The following is a 14,637-nucleotide window of genomic DNA, read 5'->3' as shown; positions in this document are numbered from 1 at the left end:
GTGTTTGGGGTTAGATAAATCAAAACCAGTGCAGCGTTTTAAGGGATGCCCTACAAAGGGAAGAGCTTGCTTCTTCCATGCATTTTGTTTGGCTTTGCCTGTCAACGGTCTGAAGGTTTGCTCAGCGCTATTGCACACGTCTGTAATCTCAGCATTTGAGAGACTGAGGCAGGACAGTCCAAAGTTAGAAGCTAGCCAGGGCAACAGAATGAGGCCCTGTCAAGCTGCCCCCTCCCACCATTAAAAAGCCTGACTACTTCTCTCCCTTGGGAATTTCTATGAATCTGTGAATCTGTCCATATGAATGACAATGGATGAGATTATGGGGAAGGGATCTTAGGAGGTAGCCTTGGTGCTTTTGAAGTTGAATGTTATGGAGCCTAACTAATGGGTTGAGGTGACCTCAGAGAGACCCCCAGACACAAAAGGAAGCAGAAATTGTCAAGCTATTGGGAGAAAGAAAATAAGAAACTGTAAGCATTGAGAAAACGGAGTCTATTGTCCGAATGCAAAACCAGTGCCCTGTTTGTGAGATGGGAAAGTTGTTCCAGGTCATGGCTCCCAGGCCACTGATAGTAGAAATCCTGAGAGAGCTAAAATCTGAAACGCTGAGGCCAGGGATCCTGGCTAAGGGAGGCAGGCAGTGGGAAGGAATGGTAGGGATGTCCATGTGTAGCTACTTTCTCCAAACATCCCTGCTCCTGGAGGGAGGATAGAGGCTCCTAAGACTTTCTAGAAAGCTCCAAGATTCATAAGGCCCTTCCCCAGGGTTTTGTAAGCAGTGAACAGTGGCTGGGAGAAGAGATGTTCTTCAGTAGAACTGCTTGCAAGTTGTGCAGGGACCTGCAGGGATTTCACAAGTCACCATCCATGCTGAAGACTCCGTAGATAGCTGTCTTTCAGTGACATGTTCCTGTAAGTAACTGCAGTGAGCTCATTGGCCCAATAGGCTAGCCTTGGGTAGCGAACTATTCCCTTGTTGTTGGTGCCCATGTGAAGTGAATCAATGTTTGCTCACATTGTCCCAGGGTAAGTCACACAACAGACATGCCTACCATTGCAATACCTCATATTCCCTGGGATGATTTTAAAACTAAAATCCTTTTTTTTTTTGGTCGTCTACATTTTTATAGATCCCAAGGAATTTGGGAGCTTTTCCCAAACTGGGTTCCTTTAGGAAAGGTTCTGAACAGGAAGTCCAATATAAGCAGGAAGCTATAAAGGCCTTGAGCATCTGTAGCAGGAGTCTGGTAACAGGTTGCTGCCTCCAGCTGCCCGGCAAGTGTATCTCTGGGTCACCAACTGTCAAGTAACATACTCCAGAGTTGAGTTTTCTGCGTTCTTGTGGCATCCCATAAGGAACAGACTGCAGCCTTTGGAGGCCAGCATGTTCCTCGTCTGCAAAGCTTGCCTTGTGGGGTGAGGGAGGCCTTCTATCGCTCTTCCTCTTCCTGTTGTCAGTCAGAGAGGCTTAGGCCTGCTGTAAAACCCTCTAGTGACCTTGCTCAATTACAAGGAGTCTGAGATGCAGATGCTCCCTGGAACATATCATCCATTACTGACAAGAATGTCCGTGCTATAGTGATGAGACCATCAGCTTATAGATATTAATTATGCTCTCATTGGAACCTCAGGTCTATTCTATATGAGCAATAAATGGGCACTTTGGGTTGCTTTAAGGAATTTATTTTTAAAGCTTTGTGACAATGTACTTTAGAGCAGAGAATACTTTTTTTTTAGAGCCTTAAGTCAGGACAGAATACAGAATTCTTTAATCTGGAGTCATTATCCCTGCCATTAGATAAGCCCCATTAATCCATGTCTACATTCTGATAGAAAACAATGGCTTTGGAATCTGTAGCAGAGACTAAAATCACATTTAAATTACTTGCAATTTTGTTAACAGTCTCGTGGTATGTGGGCTAGGAAGAAAATCTTACCATAGATAGATGGTGTGATACACAATTGTGAGAAAGACTTGAACTGAGCCACAGAATCTCACTAGCAGATCTACATGACTCTCCTCTTAAAGGTAAAGAGTGGGAAGGCAGGATTTTCTTCCATGATCAGCAATTCAGGGGCCACAAATCAGGGAATGGCCTCTCGTGAGGAGGTTTCCCCCTGGATACACTGCTTCTCATAGAATGTAAAGCCACTACTGCAGGCTGCTACTGATGGCCTCAGAGGACACTAGTCAGACTATCAACCTCTCACAGCCCACACAAATAAAAACAACAATCTCCACACGGTCAGAGGGTTTCTGTCATGTAGTCTCTTTTGTTTTTGTCCTTTCAGAGAGAAAAGACCAAGTCTCACAGAATTTCTTGCCTAAATTGGCAAAGGTGGCAACTACCATGCATTTGGTTAGGAGTCGGGAGGGACCTGCTTAGACCTTTCTGGCGGCAGGCAGGCTCAGGCTGGGTGGTCAAAACGCCTGCAAAGATATCGCTGCTGATAGCTGTCAATGCAGCAAGAACAGAATAACAACCAACGAAGCCCAAACCCGGCAACCTGACTAGATCATAGGTAACAAGAAGCTGTTTCCCTCCCGCCCCAGAGACAGATCTAGATACCCACAGACTTGACTGGGGACTGTTGGCAGGCCCTGGGTGTCATCCTCCGACCACACCCCCACACCTGTGCCAACCAGCTTTGACAGCTCCGATTGATCTCATCTTTTCACCTTGCTTGCAAACCCACAGGCCATCAGAGCCTAGCTGACACTATTCTTTTGTATACCCTGGGGTTTGAAAACACAGAACAACTCTATAACTCTGCCCAGGGGGAAGGCAAGGAAGACTACCGAAACCTGGTCCCTGGCTCTCAGCTCTGGCTTGGGACTAGTCAGAGAACAAAGCATGGAGAGTTCAGGCTGGCTCCCCAGCAGCCTGTGTACCAGAGAAGGGAGGCTGCCTTCAAGCCTGGCCAGGGATAGACACCTGGGCGGCTCTCTGTTCCCGAAGCTTCCATCCTGGGCAGAGTGCTTGTTCAAGACAGCCCCTAGGATCCTAGTAGCAGCTGTGGGAACTTCCTGTTCATCACACCTTCAATTATATCCATTGAATGCTCTAATATGTGCATGTAATTACTTATGCAAGCTTCAATTTGTAAATAAAACTAAAAGTACTAAAAGGTGTCATAGCCCGTTAAAAACTGCTGTTTCCTCCAGACTGGAGGAAGTTCGCCATCACTCCCCTTTCCTTCCATGTTTTTCTTGCTGATGTGGACCCTACAAGCAAGGAACCTGTTCCTCACCCCCTTGGGATTGAAATTGTATTGACTCCTGAAAACTTCAGGGACCTTGACCCTGGTACCCTTGTCAACACACTAGCGTCTGACCTGTTCTGACTCCCTGTTTCCTAGCGGTTGAATCATTCAGATCGACTAAGCGGTCAACATCCCTCCTGCAGATTTGCCTCTTGTGCTGGGACTTAGTCCCAAGACTGAGAGTCTAGCCAGGTTTTCTGAGTGACTGATCCAAAGCTGCACAATGGAGACTATCTGCCAAAGCCACCCGACATGTATGACCAGCCAATTCATGGCTGGAGGATAAAGGACATTGACGTCTCTGATGTGAGTCCCTGGGATTAAGGGATTGAGAGAAAATGAGAATCATGTTTTGCATGCTTATTTAAATGTTTATTTAAATCATCAGTTATTTTCATACTTGCTATCTGGTAGGTCAAGCTTCACCACAGACAGGACAGACTGACTCCCGCAGACATAAAAAATAACCTTGAATGGAAACAATTACCACTTTATCTGATCAACAAAGCAAATCTTTGTGCCAGGAAAACCCTTTCCTATGTGGCCAAGTCCTACTCATCATTACTCTCAAATACACAAATGATGTGTTAGCTGGAGTTTCTATATTCCAACATTCAAACTTGCTTACTACAGTTAGGAAAACGCTAGAAATTGTCTTTCATTCTAAAATGACTTCACAGATATTAATGAGTGGTTGTCCCAGCAGTGCCTAGAATATTATTTAAAAGTTCATTTTTGTCTTGCTTTTGAGCCTATAAGTGGCAAAGTGGAATTAAACATTATAGAAACTAATCCTTAATTGTAACAACCTGCTCTCCATTTAAAAATATGTATGTGGCCGGGCAGTGGTGGTGCATGCCTTTAATCCCAGCACTTGGGAGGCAGAGGCAGGTGGATCTCTGTGAGTTCGAGGCCAGCCTGGTCTCCAAAACGAGTTCCAGGAAAGGTGCAAAGCTACACAGAGAAACCCTGTCTCGAAAAACCAATATATATATATATATATGTATATATATATATATATATATATGTATGTATGTGATAGTTATAACCACCAAAAGTTAAAATAATTTGAACAGCTAGAGAATTTAGAGTTAAGAGGATAATTTTAGGCTCATTGGTTAAGCAGGCATAGTCTTCTTGCGGAGGACCTGAGTCTGTTCTCAGCACCCACACCAGGTGACTCACAACTGCTGGTAAGTCTCATTCTACAGGATCCAGTGCCCTCTTCTGGCCTCTCTGGACACCTGTGCACATGTGACATACTCACATGCACATACACACACAAAATGAATATGTTTTCAATATATTTTGGAATATAAAATATATTAGACTAAATCAGATCACATTCCCTACCTAGAATATGAAGTCCTGCTTGGAATACATGTGTAAACATGTACATTTGACTTTATATACATTTTCAATTAAAAATTATATTTATATTTGCTTATTTAGTTTGTATGTGCATATGTATGTACCATGGAGGATCCACGTGGATGTCAGAGGACAACTTACTGGGAGTCGGTCTCTCCTACCACCATCTGGGTCTGGGAATGAAGCGCAGGTGACCAGGCTTGACATGGGCGTCTGTACCAGCCGAGCCATCTCATTGGCCTCGTTTTATTTTTTACTTTTTGATAGTTTTTGGGGTATGGGCATATTGTATACATTCCTTAAGTCATGTACATATTTATGATGCCAAAAAATAACCTAAGATTATTCATCTGAAACTTACTTGTCCAGTGAGAATGTCCAGGTCTGATGTGCTCGCTTCCCTTGAGCCTAGACACGATGTCTTAGCTCCAGCGAGAACTTTCAGAACAAATGACAGATCCAGCCACGGTCAAGCATTTAGGGAGGAGGAGAAGATGGACTCAGGCTGACCTCCTGGTACTTTTCTTGGTTTGTTACTTGCTTTCGTTTTTTTTTTTTTTTTTCCTGGTTTTTGGAGACAGAATTTCTTTGTGTAGCTTTGGCTGTCCTAAAACTAACTCTGTGGACCAGGCTGGCCTTGAACTCACAGAGGTCCACCTGCCCCTTTCCCTCAAGTGCTGAGATTAACGGTGTGCACCACTGGCTGGCCTTGTCATTTGCTTTCATTGTCATCATTTCATGTCAGTGTTCCTCTTCACCTTGAAAAATTTAAAAGCTGGAACATGTTTCTCTCCCATTGTAAGACCTGGCTGGTCTTTACATTTTGTTTTAAAAATTATTTGTATGTAAGAGGCCAGTTGGTATTTTGAAAGACCAGTGCTCTCAACCTCATTGTAAAATGATGCCACATTTCAACACAAACTAATGGATCTGGGTCTGGATGGTAGTGACAGCAACAGGAACAGATTTTCTTTAAGGCACAGAAGTATTTATTATGATATTGCTTTGCACTTGTGATTTAAATTTTTTCTCTGTTGTTTTATGTGTCTGGGTATTTTGGCAGCATGCATTTCTGTGCACCGTGTGTGTGCAGTACCAGAGAATCCCCTGGAACTAGAGTTACAGTTGTGAGCCACCACGTGGGGGCTGGGAATTGAACCCGGGTCCTCTGCAAAGAGGCCAGGGCTTTTAACCACACAGCCAACTCTCCAGTCACTCTGCTGTCACACTAATCTATTGCAGCTTGTCTCTGCGATTATCTTTCTGAACCCTAAAAAAGGTCCTCTGTGCTTTACCTACAATTAAGTGGAGCTCCGTGGAGCCATGTGACGGGCTCTTCTTTCTTAGCCCCACCCCATGGTTTTAGACAGATCTGCTGTGCTATCGCTGTGCAAATTCCTCCGGCACTTATGTAACACCACATTACTTCGGAACATGCCTTTATCTGGGGCAGGTCACAGGCTGAGAACACAGTGTCACGCTGGTGTCAGTCTTAAAGCACCCTCAAAACTCATGGACTAGTTCAGTACTGGGGGGGGGTGGAACCTTCAGAAGGTGGGGGTTGGTGGGAGGGAGTTAGTTCTAATACCAGCTGGCTCTGCAGCCACTTAGAGTGAGAATCCAGAGCACTGGGGACAGAGCAGTGGAGGCTGTGTTGGGGTGAGTTCCAAGTTCAGGCACTCTGAATGATGTATATGTTTTCCAGGTTCAAAATATGGACCCGAATAATCCCCCCACCTCTTCGCAACAGGGTCTCAAGTGTCGCCGGCTGTCCTCAAACTCCCTCTGTAGCCAACGATGACCATGAACTCCTCCCCCACCTCCTGTTGCTTGGATTGTAGGCATGCGCCATCACACCCAGTTCAGTCCGTGTTGAGCATCTAAGCCAGGGCTTCCCGACGCTCCAGAGACATTCTACCAACCAAGCTGCATGCTCAGCCCCTCAGGAGCAATCTAGAAAGTGGTCCTTCTCCAGAAGTCATCTAGCCAGGGCTAAGGTGATGACCTCCGATGGAACTGGTGAGGTGTACATCAGCTGCTCACTTTTGCACTAACCAAAGGACACCAACTCCCTTTCAACTGTATCCTGTTCTTTTTCTCATGTTCCTTGAGTCCATTGAAATCCTGAAGGATTCTAATGATTGTGGGTTACATGTTCCAGAACGGGCATGCCCTCACTCCAGACTCAACTGATGGCTGCTGAGGGAGAAAGAACACCTTCCTTTGGGGACATGATCTCTGGTAGATTGCTCACAGTAGTGGATTGCCCTACACCCATGTGCATATAGGCCACACTAACTGGACTTCGGATTATTAACAGCGGCAGGAAAGGAGGACAGGAAATTGAATGGGCTTCAAGCAAGACTTCCTGGGGTGAAGAGAAAAGTCTAGTGTAGAGAGTGACGTCATCTGCCACTTTGCAGGGATGAAGGCATCTCCCTGTTTCCGTGGTGACTGGCTCCTGGATTCTTAAGCCATGATATGCACATGTGATAGTACTAGCCTCCTGGAATGGACATTGGCCAATTATTGTAACATTCATCTACATCTTTGAGCTGTGGCTGCTCCACTGTGTTTTCATGGCACAGCCAACTTTCTTCCATAACCATAGCCCCAAAGCCTATGGATCATCATCCAAAATTTCTGCCACTTTTGCAAGCCATGTGTGACCCAGGTTTTCATGTTAGGGACTAGGGCAGCCACGGATGCTTCAATGTGCATTTCTCTATATATGCAACTGCCTGTGACTCCAGCTCCTGGGGATGTCCAGTGCCCTCTCCTGGCTTCCATGGACACCTCCCCTCCAACCCAACACAACACACATATACACACACCAGACTCACACATACACATAATAAATGATAAAATTAAGAAAGCTGCCTGTGACAGAGTAAGGAGGAAAGAAAAGGAAGAGAAAGCGAGAGAGTAAAGAAAGCATAAAGGCAGAGGGAGGGGAGGGAAAGAGCCAGCCTTAGCACAGACTGACACTGTATTAGCATCTGTGCCCTGCCTGAAAGCACTTGTGTAAGATGACGGATAAAATAGCACATGAAGACTGAACTGCACAGCGTTGATTCTCTTAGAGGTAATGTACCCTCCCTCCTACTGATGTTCTTTCCACCCTAACCAACTACACACCCACTCCTCTCCCCCACCCACCCGGCCAACTTCTTCATTGCCACACTGTCAGCCACCACAGCTGTCTTCCATGATGTTATTTGAAATGCTGCTTGAACCAAAAGGAATGCCAATCATCGTAGGGCTCCATGATGGCTCTTGTGGCCTTGATCGGCAATCCATCTCAACAAATTCTTCATGCTCTATTGACTTGTTCCTAGTTTTCTTCACAGCATAATGAAATTGCATGCTCATATTTTATGCTCTGCATTTTGCAGCTTATATGAGAAGTCTTCCTTCATTAAAAAATGTTCAGAAAGATGAATGCATCAGTAGGCATTGGTGAAAACAAGTACTAAGAGAAACAGAAAAATGACTTTGTAATGATGGTGTTATACATCTTTTCCTGAATATAATCTATTGGAAACTTTCTTGTTAATTAAAAGCTAAGGACACATTAATTAAAATCACTTGCAGGGGAACATCAAGATGGCTCATGGGAGAAGAGGACTGGCCCTGACCTCCGCATGCACACTGTTCATGCATGCCAACCCCTCTAAAAGAATCAAATAAATAATGCCACTTTAAAAAAGATCATTTGGTTTTGTCACAGTTGGGTTTTTGTGAATCTAGATGTACTGCCAACAAGGACAAGCTTTGCTTGCAATCAGCACAGGGATTGTCTTTTAATTAACATTAATTTTCTCTTCCACACAGAGTACATAAGATACTTGATCTGTCTTCATGATAAAACAGACTTAAGACATGATGGGTCTGTGTCTCCATTCTTTGAACAGCAATAGCACAGAACATAAGGAATCTGCATATTAATAGAATTTGACAAACAAATAAAGCATGCATTTTTACTTCATAGTAAATTTAGTGTCTAAAAATACACGACAGAAGTACAAATGTGTAACCCAGTGCAAAGAATCTAGAAATCAGGGAAGAAAGAGACAGCTAAGCCATGTAAAATGGAAGATGGGGAAGGACCAGGTGTGGAGGAAGAGGAAGGCAAGCCAGAGGGAGGGATGGACAAGGAGGAAGAGAGCAAGAGGAAGAGCGAGCAGGGCCGGAAAGAGGGGGAGAGCACTAAGAGAGATGCTCCTGAGGGCTTTTTTTTTTCTTCTTACAGCATTTATGGGGTTAAAACATTTCCCAGTCCTCTGATTGTGTATCAGTTCATGCTTTCCCCCATGCTTTTGAAAAGTCACCCCACTAAAGAAGTCTCGCAGCTTGTATCTCATAGCAGGTGGCTGGACACACAGGCTCCTGAACCTTGCCTCTTCCATGCTCACTGCAATCTCCTTACAGCTCTTCACTTCCGCTTCCTGTCATGCCTCTCAACAACACAAACAGGTCAATACAGCGGACTGTATTCGAAACACGAAAGACTCCTTTATCCAAAACTCCATTCAGATAATAGACTACAACCCTGAGAGGTTTGCAAATACATACAACTCTGTGAAAAGATCCTCCTGTATATGATGGCTATGCATTTGGGCTTAACTAGTTTTCTGTAAAAGTGAATTGCAGGGGACTGAGGAAAACCATCGTGCATTTGAAAACTGCCCTCTGTCTGGTGTAAACATTGAGTTCATATGCTGATAATGAACGATGCTAATGACCCTTTGGGTGGTTCCCCTTTACAAGCACCAACTAAAATGAAGGCCCAGTTGTCACTAAGAACATCAGAAGGATTTTAGTTGAAGGAGTAGATTGTGGTTATCGTGGGTACACATGGATTGTGAACAGATTCTTTGGTAAGAAAACCTGCCGGCTTTGGAACTTTCTTCTGGGCATCAAACAATAAATTGACACATACCAAACACCCACAGGTTTCCTGCAGCTGAATGAATAAATTATTTCATCATCCTGAGAAATATCAATTGGAAGACATTGCCGAACAGTGAGCATCAACCATCAGCAGGCAGGTCCTGTTTGGACAGTGGAGTGTCTCCATTGCACATGTTGGTCTGTAGGACAGTTTGGATCAGATGATCAGACTATTTTCTGTTCGCAGCTCTGTCTTCTGCTACCTGCATAATAGAAGCCCGCACATGCCACCTTCGTGGGTTACTGGTTCAAGCTTAAGGTCCATCATGGTGGGAAGAGCATGGTGGAATGAGCCTGTGGCAGGTGTTCATTTCGCATTGCAGTCCAGAGACGGAGAGATGAACCCTGGTGCTCAGATCTCTCTCCTTTTGGTTGAGTCTAGGAGCCCAGGCCGTGTGATGCTACTACCACATTTAGGTGGTTCCTCATGCCCCAGTTAACCTGATCTAGACAATTCCTCACAGACCCGTCCAGAGATTTGCTTCCATGGTGATTCTGAATCTCATCAAGTTGACAGTGGTAACCATCACAGCCCCCTGAAGGCCCATGTGTCAGTCATGGTCCCGGTGTGGGACGGTCAGAAGGTGGTGCTGCCATTGGAGGTGGGGCTTAGGTGCTTATGTTCTCCTCGAGGGGATAACGGGGTTATCCTCCTAGCTTTGAATTAAGTTGTTTTGCCCAACTATCTGAAGAGCTTGAGGCTAGTTGTAACCTGGACTACACTAACTCCAGTCTCTAAATAAAAAAATATTTACTTTAAAAAAAAAAACAAAAAACACCTTTAACAGACCATGCATTGTTGACTCCCACGGGAGGCCTTACCCTTTCTGAGGAGGGGATGGGGTGGGTAGAAAGGAGGTGGTGGGAGGGAACAGGATGAGGAGGAAGGGGATTTGTGGTTGGTATGCAATATAAATAAAAATTTAATAATCATAAAAAAAATCCTGTTTTGAATTTAAGGGACTAGATCCCTGAGGTAAAAGTCCTGGACTGCAAACACACAGACTTCAGTGAGGAGTTCATCTCAGAGGGAGAAACCGAGTTTTAAATGCATGTTTCTGCTGCAGTCTGGGCATATGTGGAAAGAGCCCTCACCACCAGGCCGGTTCAGCCAGAGTGGAGCCATCGTGCTGTGTGTGGTCTGGGTCTGCAGACCTCTGAAAGCCTTTCCTGGTTGATAAGATCAGTACTTAGGGAGACACTGTTAGCAGTGAAATTAGTGCTGAAAGTCAAACCTGTGTTTTCGGCAGGTGAACAACCCAGATTAGGCAGGTGTTTTTAAATTGTCATTATACTTTAACCTTCAAACGAATTTGGTCTGAAATATCACATCCAAATAGCACTTCTTCAAAATTATTAAGTGGAAAAAATGGTAAGAAAGACTGTAACTCCTGAAGAAACAGCTCCCTGTAGCTGGCATGTGGGTATGTGTTGGAGGAGGTAGAGGGGCACTAAAACATGAGTTGTCTAAATTTTGATTTTAAAATTCTGACTTTCTTTAAAATACTTTTTACTAGAACTCAAGTATGAGATAAAATTCTGGATCCTGCACAAAAATCCATGCCCCTGTCACCCTGCATGTATTGCTTAGCTCTGGCCGGCCCCGGGGGACAGTACAGGGAATTTAAAAACATCTAGCTGAAATAAAGGTTTGTGGCTAGGGCTACATCTGTGGTGTCACCTAGTGGTAGGCAGAGGTAATGACACTTTCAGAAGTCAAGGACTGGTTTGCCTGGGAAACCTGTTTCAGAGGTTTTCTTTAAAATTGAGATGAAAGAGTTACAGGTCGTTGTGAGCAGCCTAATGCAGGGTGCTTGGAACTGAACTGGGATTCTCTACAAGAGCAGGGAGCTCTCATAACCGCTGAGCCCTCTTTCCATCGCCGAACAGATCTTTGATACTGAATAAAATAATTTGTCATATATTCTAAATTATCCCATTCCTTAATGTCAGTGATACGGCCACACAAAAAAGGACACTCATGCCGATGTTCAGCATTCTCACACACACTGAATAGGACCCTAAGTTGCCTCCTTGCCTTTAATCTTCCACCATGGGAGTACAGATAGTCATTTCTTTGGTGATTAAATTCAGAAACTGCTCATATACACTGTGTGTGTGTGTGTGTATACATATATATATTTGAAAATGTCACTAATGATCATCTGTCATCTCTGTCTTTCTCTCTGAGTCTGTCTGTCTGTCTGTCTCTCTCTCTCTCTGTATAGTTATATACATACACACATATATGTCATAAGTGAGTAAAAATGTAGCAGAGAGACGCTCTCAGTTACTGGTGAGTTGTTTGTGTGTGAACGCATGTGTACACACTTGCTTATGCGTGCTTCTCAATTCTCTCCAGGTTTTCTTTGCTGTTCTCATTATTGTTTTACTTCCAGGACCCCATCACAGTCTGTAAAAGCATTTTGGTATGTATAACTTCACCTGCCTCAAGATTTTGTAATCAGTGTTTTCAGAAGGTTGCTTTTCTCCAGGACATTCTGGAAAGTTCTGGCCGCCATTTCACCTGCTCTCCCAGAATGACTTGCCTTAGCTCTGGGCGCCGCAGGTCTACACTGGGTTCTGCCTGTGCCACTTGCATCCTGGGTCACAGGATGTGTCCAGGACATCACTGGGAGAAACAGACTAAAACGTGCAGTGGACCACCAGTTTGGAAGCACAGGTTTCAGACCCCATACTTAGCTCTGCAACTCACATGACCTACGTGGAAAACAGTTCGAGCCTCAACAAAACGCTGCTAGAAAGTGTGAACTGGCAGATCTCCCTGGCTCCCTTCCTTCTACACACCCCGGCCCCCTCAATCTTTTTAACTGAGCAGAAACCCTTCCTGAGGTTCTAGTTAGCCAGCTGCAGGAGCGCAAAGTCCACTGTGAAGTTCCTAGTGATGAAGAGGAAGAAAGACAGATCTCAGGAAGGTGAAGACCACCTCAGACAAGTCCTTCCTGCCCTCTGTCACCTGTAGTACCTCTCTTTCATCTCTCACAAATGCTACCTCACCCCCACAACACCCTGTACTTTCCGCCACCTATAGATGTGAGATGGAGAGTCTGCTCTTTCTTCTTGAGGCGGTCTTTTAATGGACCTCTTCTAGAAACGCGTGTTTCCGGGATCATTGCAGAAGAGTGAGCAGCGTGAGTAACATGTTCTGGTAACCGTCCAGCACTTGTCCCCATCTGACAGGTCCTTGTGAAATCGCATGTGTAGTAAAAATATTGCATATTTTATAATGACCCTGAGGCTGCCTGTGTGGTGTACGTATGAAATGCTAACACATCTTATGTTTAAAAAGTTCCCCTCCTGTCCCAGTGTGCTTCTCTGTTGGTGTGATAAATGCCATGACCAAAAGCAACTCAGGGAGGAGATGGTCATATATATCATCCTGCAGTTTACAGTCCTTCATCTGGTGAAGTAAAGGCTGGAACAGGAGGCAGGAGCTGGAAGCAGAAACCATGGAGGAACGCTGCTGACCAGCTAACTCCAGGGCTCACATTCAGCTGCCTCCTTATACAGCTTAGGAATGGTGCCACCCCCAGTGGGCTGAGCCTCCTCATCAACCACCAATCAAGTGAATGCCCTGCAGACAAGTTCAGAGGCCTATCCCATGGAGGCAGTCCCTCAATTTAGGTTTCCTTTTCCCAGGGGTGTCAAGTTGACAACCAAGGTCAGCCATCATACCTCTCTAAGATATCTCATTACATATATGCAAATATCCTTAAATTTAAAAAAAAATGAAATCTGAGACACACTGATCTGGTCCCAAGCATTTCAGGTAAGGGATATTCAACTCATATCCATCTCTAACCACTTCATTCACACAGTCATATGTGTGATGGATGTACCTCAACATAGATGCCTAAAGGAAGTGAGCATGCCTACATGGTCCCAGGACACCCCCAGCTTCTGCTGCCCCTCATGGAGGCTTCCTTCCCTAGCACCTTAGTCAATGAGTGGAGAAGTGGAGATAATTATGAGATGACTCTAGGTCTATAGGAACCTGGTCATGAGAACTGGCATTGAGGTTAGAGCCAAAGAAGGAAAAATGCACATTATTAGCACCATGGCAGAGTGACAGTCAGGTGGACTTTAGTGTTGTGATCAATGGGATATGCAATCAAGTAAACCTATACTACAATTCCAGATCTATCCTTTAAATCAGATGATAATAACTACCATTCCAAGGAGAATCAGTTGAAATAGTACATGTAAGACACTTGGCTTAATGAAAAGTATGCAGTGTCTAATAAATCCTCATGTTCCTTTTCACTGTTGTTGGAGGAGCCTTTCGTAGTGAATGCTATTTCCAACCATCGGAGAAATGTCTTTGAAATAGCTGAGTCACATTAGCTGATTTCCTGTTGTTCCATTAGATGTTTACAGGGTGAAGGCTGTGAGGACCCTGTGTGTAGGTAAACATCAGTGGCTGACAGAGAAGAAATAGGTTTGTCTTCCTGTCATACTGATGAACAGTCAGATAGTAGGAGTTTTGAATGTCCTTGAGGATGACCACCTCTACCATAATCAGCAGCTTGTAAAATAGGAAGAAAAGCTGTAAGACTCTGGTCAGAAGAGTGGGGTCTGAGCCATGTCTCATAGATGATTATTTAGCTGGGAGCTTTCTGATAAACCACGAAGACATACCTTTGTCTCCGTTCCCTTAAGCGTTGATACAAGTGGACACGGTGGTCTCTTGGGCAAGAAAATGTCCCTCAAGGAAAACCATCAGTATAAACCTACTAAAAAATACAGATAGGTACAGTGACTTCTCTGGACATCTCCACAGTGGTTCCTTTGTCCTCTGTCCACTCTCACTCTTGAGATTGCTTTATACCATTGGGTGTTAAACTCTATCTATCTCCTGTAATACACTGTGTGTGATTCATCTGAAAATTTTTTTGATGTGTATCTTAAAAATCAGGGAGCAGAGAGGAAGCCAGATCAAGGATGGAGGATTAACTGTCTGGCAGTGGTCTTAGGGCCTAGGAGTGGTACTGGTTTTGCTGAAACAGAAGTTCAAAGTACTTATTT

The sequence above is a fragment of the Peromyscus leucopus genome, chromosome 3 (assembly GCF_004664715.2).
Source record: "Peromyscus leucopus breed LL Stock chromosome 3, UCI_PerLeu_2.1, whole genome shotgun sequence".
Taxonomy (NCBI): Eukaryota; Metazoa; Chordata; class Mammalia; order Rodentia; family Cricetidae; genus Peromyscus; species Peromyscus leucopus.
This window is presented reverse-complemented; position numbering follows the sequence as displayed.